Consider the following 8,050-nt stretch of genomic DNA (forward strand, 5'->3'; position numbering starts at 1 on the left):
CTTTCAACACTGTCCCATTTCTGGTGTCTGAAATCTCCCCTCCCCTCCCGAGTTCAGCGCATATGCTGACTCTCCCACACAGCCGTCCCTGACTCCATCAGCTGAATCACTTTCCCTTTTAGAGCCTGGGGAACTGACCACCCAAAAGGCTTGTTGCACACAACTCTCCCCTCCACCAGTCCCTGACAGGACCACCAGCCTGTGTGATCAGCCCTGTCGTGGACACCTCCGTGGGTGTGTGTGGGGGGGGTTAGCTCATGCCCACCTGAGCCAGCCTCAAGCCTGACACCTCTGGCACTCCCTTGTGTTGAGCCAAAGCCTGCTGTCCAGAGCTCTCCTGTGCTGGCGCTGTCCGGGCATCAACGTGGGAGAACTACAGCTGGCTGAGACCCAGGCCCCGCTCTGCCCTTCGGAGACCTAAGTCCCAGGAACCAGGGCTCAGCTCTCCCCAGCTCCCAGGGAGGGAAGGCTTTCCCTGCTTGATCGGATGGTGCCCAGACTGAGGGTTCTAACCCAGGGCAAGGACAGGGCCTGGCCTGCTGGACAGGTAAGAAAAGCTCCACCCGGTGACCCCTCCTCAGCAGGCAACTCAGTCTGACTGCCACTCTGCTTTCTCCAATTGCGTGTCATTAACATGTCAACAACTAACTAACTAACTCTAACAGCGCCCCAGCGGAGCCCTGCGTGCCCCAGCCCCGCCTCCACCAACACACCCATCAGCATGTGACTGGCCTCCGCCCAAAGGGGCGGTGGCTGGCCCAATGCACCAAGCAAATCAGGGCAGAGCCCCAGCCCTGCCCCTTTCTGGAGCGGTCCGGTTCCTGCTCCACCAAGCCCCTCCTCCCTGCACTTCCAAAGCCAGATTTTAAAACCCCACGGAATAGTATTGGGTACAAATGTTATCTCCGATAAGGTCTAATATCCAAAATTTATAGGGAACGCGTACATCTCAACAAAAGGAAGATAAACAATCCAATCAAAAAATGGGCAAAGGACCTAAATAGACACTTTTCGAAAATGGACATACAGAAGGCCAAGAGACATATGAAAATATGCTCAAAGTCACTAATCATGTGAGAGATGCAGATCAAAACGACAATGAGGTGCCATCTCACACCTGTCAGAATGGCTATCATCAACAAATCAACAAACGCCAAATGCCGGCGAGGATGTGGAGAAAAAGGAACCCTGGTGCACTCTAGGTGGGCATGCAGACTGGTGCAGTCTTTGTGGAAAACAGTATGGAGTTTCCTCAAAAAATTAAAAATGGAACTCCCATTTGACCCAGTAATCCCACTTCCAGGAATACACTAGTATATCCCAAGAACTCAGAAACACCAATCAGAAAGGACATATACACCCTTTTGTTCATAGCAGCACAATTTACAATAGCTAAGATTCGGAAACAGCCTAAGTGCCCATCAGCAGGTGAGTGGATTTAAAAAACTGTGGTACATCTACACAATGGAATACTATGCTGCTGTAAAAAAGAAAGAATTCTTGCCCTAGCCAGTTTGGCTCAGTGGGTAGAGTGTTGGCCTGTGGACTAAAGGCTCCCAGGTTCGATTATGGCCAAGGGCACATGCCTGGGTTGGGGGCTTGATCCCCCCAGTAGGGGGCATGAAGGAGGCAGCCAATCAATGATTCTCTATCATCATTGATGTTTCTATCTCTCTATCTCTCTCCCTTCATCTCTGAAATCAATTAAAAATATATTTTTAAAATTATAATAAAAAAAAAGAACTCTTCCCATTTCACAATAGCATGGATGGACACGGAGAGCATTAAGCTAAGCGAAATAACCCAGTCAGAGTAACATAAATATCACATGATCTCACTCATTTGTGGAATATAATGAATAACATAAACTGATGAAGAAAAATAGATCCAGAGACCGAGAAGCATCGAACAGACTGTCAAACTTCAGAGGGAAGGCAAGGGAGGGGAGTTGGGGGTAAGAGATCAATCAAAGGACTTGTATGCATGCATATAAGCATAACCAGTGGACACAGACACCAGGGGGGTGAGGGCATGTGCTGGGGGATGGGGGTGGCCAGGGAGAGGTCAATGGGGGAAAAGGAGACATATGTAATACTATGCATAGTACTTTAAACAAGAAAGAATTTAATAAAGAAAAAATAGTATTGGGTACACTGTATCGAAGAATTCCAACACACAGCAGAATGTGAAATACAAGCGGAAGCTTCTCCTCCAAACCATCTTCAATCTCATTCCCAGAGGGAACTGCTGTTACTCAACGGTGACTACCCAGACTTTTGCTATGCCCTAATCTAGTTATCTCATACACTTTTCCCCCAGAAAAATGGGCCACACTATACATATTGTTCAGCCACTCACTCTTTGCTTCTCACACATCGTTCCATGTCAACACATAGAGAATCAACTCTTTAAAAAACCTGCATCACATTGTATAATGTGGGATTAATTTCCCTATCCCCGTTCCCTTTAGGCTGGTGGGCATTTAGGCTGCTATCAATTTCACAATAACGCCAACAAGACTGAAGAGGACATCTTTGTGTTAATGTTCTGTGGCCTGCCCTGGCCGGGTAGCTCATTTGGTTAGAGCATCATCTTGATGCGCTAAGGTTGTGGGTTTGATCCCCAGTCGGGGCACATGCAGGAGTAAATGTATGGGTGAGTGGAACCACAAATTGATGTTTCTTTCTCTCTCTTTCTCTCTCTCTAATATATATCTCCATCCTGGTGCTCGTGTTTTTCTGTCTGCTAAACTGCAAATAAAGGTACTGGGTTAATGCTGGCCTCTCTACCAAATTACTGTGTACCAACTAGTGGTGTGGCCACCAGCAATGCTTACATTTGCCTTTTCCTCTCAATGATGCTGTAGAAAGTCAACAAGGCCATTCCTACTGTGAGGCCACTGGGGATACCCACCACCTCCCCATCTTGTTCCTTCTCTCCCATTCTATCCTCCCTGTCTCTTTCTCTCTCAAATGGCCAATTCTGTTGTTTGGCTATGAAGGTCAAAGATATGTATGTCCTCAGGGGTGAGAAGGGAAGCAAGAGACTGAACCAATGAGAACCCAAGTCCATGCATATTCCCTCCACCTTGAGAGTCCTCAGCTCACTTTTCTGTGCTTTATCTGCCCCCGGCCCCTCCTCCCATTACTACCCCTACCTGCACACACATGCTCCACACCTGCGGATTCATCCACAGGCAGAGGGAATAACAGGCTTAATGTAGGCTGGGTGCAGAACCCTGGGGCCAACAGAGTTCACACATAGGCCAGAGATGGGACCCCCAGTTTTTTTTAAAGATTTTTTTGAAAGTGATGTGTACAAAATTTTAAACATCAAATAAAACAATGAGGTGGATGATGAAAAAGATCAGTGCCTTGTCCCATGCCTCACTTTTTTTAGCTGCTTGTTTTGGCATTTACCTCCATGTATCTAAATAACATGATTATACTGCTATTTCTCCACCTTTCAGTTTTAAAAATTATCAAGTGGCTTCTTCTTTCCTACTATGGAACAAATATTGAGATCTCTCCCATCCAAACACAACTTCTGCCTTTCCTAAAGTTAACAACTGCGTCATTGGATGGCTTGAAATATTGACTACATATACATATACATATACATATATACATATACATCTGTATCTCTCTATATAAAACCCTAATATGCAAATAGACCGAACAACCGAACAACCAGTCGCTATGATGTGTGATCACCAGGGGGTGGACGCAGAACATGGCGGGCATCGGCCACGGTGGAATGGTGGAGCAGGTGAGTGGGGGCGCCAGACCAAGGCAGGGCGTCAGTCGCTGTCATCGGGGCAAGCCTCTGGTGGTTACTGAAAATTCTTTGTTCCCACACACTGCAGTCCCACCCAGTGCTTGCACCTGCTGCCGGCGCCAGCCCCACTCACACCTGCTGCTGGCACTGAAGCCGCCTCTCGCACCTATTGCCGGAGCCTGGCGCCGGCCCCAAGCATTCACCGCCATCAGTGGGTGCGAGCAGTGGCTGTTGGCCCCGACCGCCCCTCAGGGCTTCTCCACCTCCCTCTGCTCCTGAGGGGCGATCGGGGCCAGTAGCCGCCTCTTGCACCCATTGCTGGTGATGGCCCTGCTTGCACCCACTGCTGGCGTCAAAGCCGCTGCTCACACCCGCTGCCGGCGCCGGCCCCAATTGCTCCACACCATCAGCAGGTGTGAGTGGGGCTGGTGCCATCAGCACATGGGTGCAGTGGTGGTTGGAGCAGGGCTGCCAGCAGACAGGGGACCGGGGGCCATGGTGGGAGGGGCAGGGCAGGGGCGCAAAGGATGGGCCGAGACCCACCCCTGTGCCCACCGCAGCCTCACAGCCCACAGTCCCTTTCAAGGTGCATGAATTTGTGCACTGGGCCCCTAGTCCTAACTAATAATAGACAAATATGCAAATTGACCGTACCTTTGCTATGCCCACGATTGGCCAGGAGGCGCGGGGGGGCGGGACTTGGGGTGGCCGGGGTGGCCGATTGGGCCGGCGTCTGCGCCATGGCTGTGCTGCGGCACAGAAGGGGCCTCTGGGGCAGCGAGCTCACATCCCGCCGCGGACCATCAAAAGTAGGGGAGCTGGGTGCCTGTCCGCTCCGGCACCAGGCCTTTCAGAAGCCTCCGCGGCGCTGGAGGCTTCTGAAAGGCCTGGTGCACCAGCGGACAGGCACCCAGCTCCCCGGCGATCAAAAGTGAAAGCGTGTAGGGGACCCTACACGTGCATGATTTAATCATGCACTGGGCCTCTAGTAAATATATAAAAGCCTAAGCGACTGAACGACCAAATGACTGATCACTATAATGTGCACTGACGACCAGGGGGCAGATGGTCAACTCAGGAGTTGCCCCCTGGTGGTCAGTGTACTTCCACAGGGGGAGCGCCGCTCAGCTAATTGACAGGCGCCAGACGCAGGGCTCACGGCTGGCCACCGCAGCCTGGAGACCGCAGCAGAGTAGCAGCGAGCCTACCGGGAGGCGATGGCAGGTGCAGCAGGGCCAGGATGAGCAGGAGCAGCAGGCGGCATTGGACTGCCAGTTTTGGCCCAATCTCCGCAGGCTAAACCGAGGAACCCCACCGGTGTACAAATCCGTGCACCGGGCCTCTAGTATACATATAATTCTCTCTTAAGCTCTCTGGTACCGCTGAAAATATCCTCTTAATACAATGATATATAGGTTTCAGTTTGTTTGAATTTTCCATCCTTCGGTTCTCACCTGGAGAGTTGCTCAGTTGTCAACTTAGCCCTTCCTTCCCATCACTCTGGAAATTCCCTTTGTCTTTGTCCTTGATGCATGTTCTGTTTCTTGGATCCTATTTCCCTCTTTATTATTATTATTAATTTTATTTATTTATATTTAAAATATGTTTTTATTAATTTTAGAGAGAGAAAGGGAGAGGGAGAAACTTCAATTGGCTGCCTCCTGCACACCCCCTATTGGGAATCAAGCCCGAAACCCTGGACATATGCTCTGACTGGGAATTGAACCCATGACCTTTCGGTGTAAGAGACAACACTCCAACCACCTGAACCACACTGGTCAGGGTTAGGAGTTCTTTATATATTCTGGATATTAAACCCTTGTCAGATATACAATTTGCAACTATTTCCTCTCATTCTGTAGGTTGTCTTTTGACCTTCTTGATAATGTCCATGATGCACAAAATTTTGATGAAGTTCAACTAATCTATTTTTTCTTTTGTTGCTTGTGTTTTTGGTGTCACATCAAGAATGCATTGTCAATTTCAAGGTCATAAAGACTTACCTTTGTGTTTTCTTCTAAGTGTTTTACGGTTTTAGCTTTTATATTTAGGTAGTCAATCCATTTTGAGTTCATTTTGTATATGGTGTAAGGAAGGCATTGGACTTCATTTTTTTCAACTTTGTTTTCTTTTTGTTTTTTCCCCTGTGGAGATCCAGTTGTCACAGCATCATTTCTTGAAGAAACTGTCTTTCCCCACTGAATAGACTACACTCTTATCTAAAATCAATTAATCAACTGTCCATAGATATATAGGTTTATTTCTAGACTCTCAATTCTATTCAATTTGTCTTTATGTCTGTCCATATGCCAGTATCAAACTACTTTGATTACTTTATCCTTGTAATAAGTTTTGAAATCTGGAAGATTGAATCCTCTAATTTTGTTCTTTTTCAAGGTTGTTTTGGTTTTGGGGAGTCCCTTGCAATTCCACATGAATTTGAGGATAAGCTTTTCTATTCCTGCAAAAAAAGCCATTGGTATTTTGCTAAGGTTTGCATTGAATCTGTAGATCATTTTGGGTAGTATTGACATCTTAACAATATTAAGTCTTCCTACCCATAAACATGGGTGTCTCTCCATTTATTTACGTCTTCTTTCATTTCTTTCAGCAATGTTTTATAGGTTCCAGTATATGTCTTTCATCACCTTGTTTAAATTTATTCCAGTGTATTTTATTTTTATAGATGCTATTATAAGTGGAATTGCTTTCTTAATTTCTTTTTTGGATTGTTTGTTGCAGGTATATAGAAATATAAGTGATTTTTTTTGTGTTGATCTTATACCCTGCAACTGTACTTAATTTATTTACTAGTTCTAGCAGCTTTCTTTTGGATTCTTTACTTATAAAATCATGTCATCTATGAATAGAGATAGTTGTTACTTCTTCCTTTCAAATGTGGGCACCTTTTATTTATTTTTCTTATCTAGTTGCTCTGGCTAGAACTTCCAGTCCAATACTAAATAGCAGAGATGAAGGTGGGCTTCCTTGTCTTATTCCTGATCTTGGGTAGAAAGCTTTCCATATTTTACCATTGAGTATAAAGTCAACTGTGGGGTTTTTGTGTTTATTTTTTTATAACATGTTCTTAGTTTCCTGACTGTTTTTATTGTGAAATGGTGTTGATTTTGTCAAATGATTTTTCTGCATCAATTGAGATGATCATGTGTTTTTTCCCCTCTCATTCTAGTAATGTGATGCATACAGTAGATTGATTTTCTTATGTTGAACTATTCTTGTATTCCTGGGATATTCCTCTTTTTTTACTTACTCTCTCATTTTGATGGAGCACATCTTCCAATGGCTTCCTGAGGAAAGGTGCAGAAGAGGGGAGTTTGTAACCTGGCTATATACAGGGTGTCCCAAAAAGTGTATACACACTTGAACAGCTGATAGCTCAATTCTGAAAATGAAATGTATTTCAATAAACACTGCCTTTATAATTATTCAAAGTGTGTGTATACATTGTGGGGGGACACCCTATATTCTGGGCAATATTCTCAACTTTATCTTTCACCACGTGTTCAATTATTTTATCTTTGCAATCACATTTTAAATGTCCCAAAGTCCTTTCTTGTCTCTTAATGTTTCTTTTCCTTTTATAGCAGCCATGGCTGGTTGAGAATATATATATATATTGATTTCAGAGAAGAAAGGAGAGGGAGAGAAAGAAAGAAACATTAATGATGAGAGGTAATCATTGGTCAGCTGCCGCCTGCACACCCTCCACTAGGGATGGAGCCCACAACCTGGCCGGGAATTGAACTCGTGACCTCTTGGTTCATAGGTCGACGTTCAACCACTGAACCATGCTGGCTAGGTGAGGATTTAGTTTTTGACAAGTGGAAAAATAAACTCTTCTACTGTGATAGTTAAGAAAGGAAGAATGGATGTAGGTGGAAGGAGACTGACACATGAGGTGGCAGAAAGGTGGGGTATTCCTTCTGATGACTTCTATTTTCTCTGTGACACAGATGGGGAAGACATCTCTTGAGATAAACAGGGAAGGTAGTGGGGTAGGAGGTAAAAGAGAAGTCAAAGCTAACGACCTCAGAAACCCAGCTGCTTCCTGGGCAGCCCTGAGGGTTCACACCAGAGCCAGAGACTATCAGTCAAGCATGGCAACCAATCTGCTCAGTCAGATAAGTTCCTGGTCAAGGTGTGGAGAAGACAGGCTCTTGGACAGCTCCATGGTTGATATTCTTCTAACCAAGTGGTCCAGAAGAGCACAAGGTCAAAGGAATTAAGGATATTGACAAGAAAGGGGTTGATG

Source organism: Eptesicus fuscus, chromosome 12 (genome assembly GCF_027574615.1).
Source record: "Eptesicus fuscus isolate TK198812 chromosome 12, DD_ASM_mEF_20220401, whole genome shotgun sequence".
NCBI classification, from domain to species: domain Eukaryota; kingdom Metazoa; phylum Chordata; class Mammalia; order Chiroptera; family Vespertilionidae; genus Eptesicus; species Eptesicus fuscus.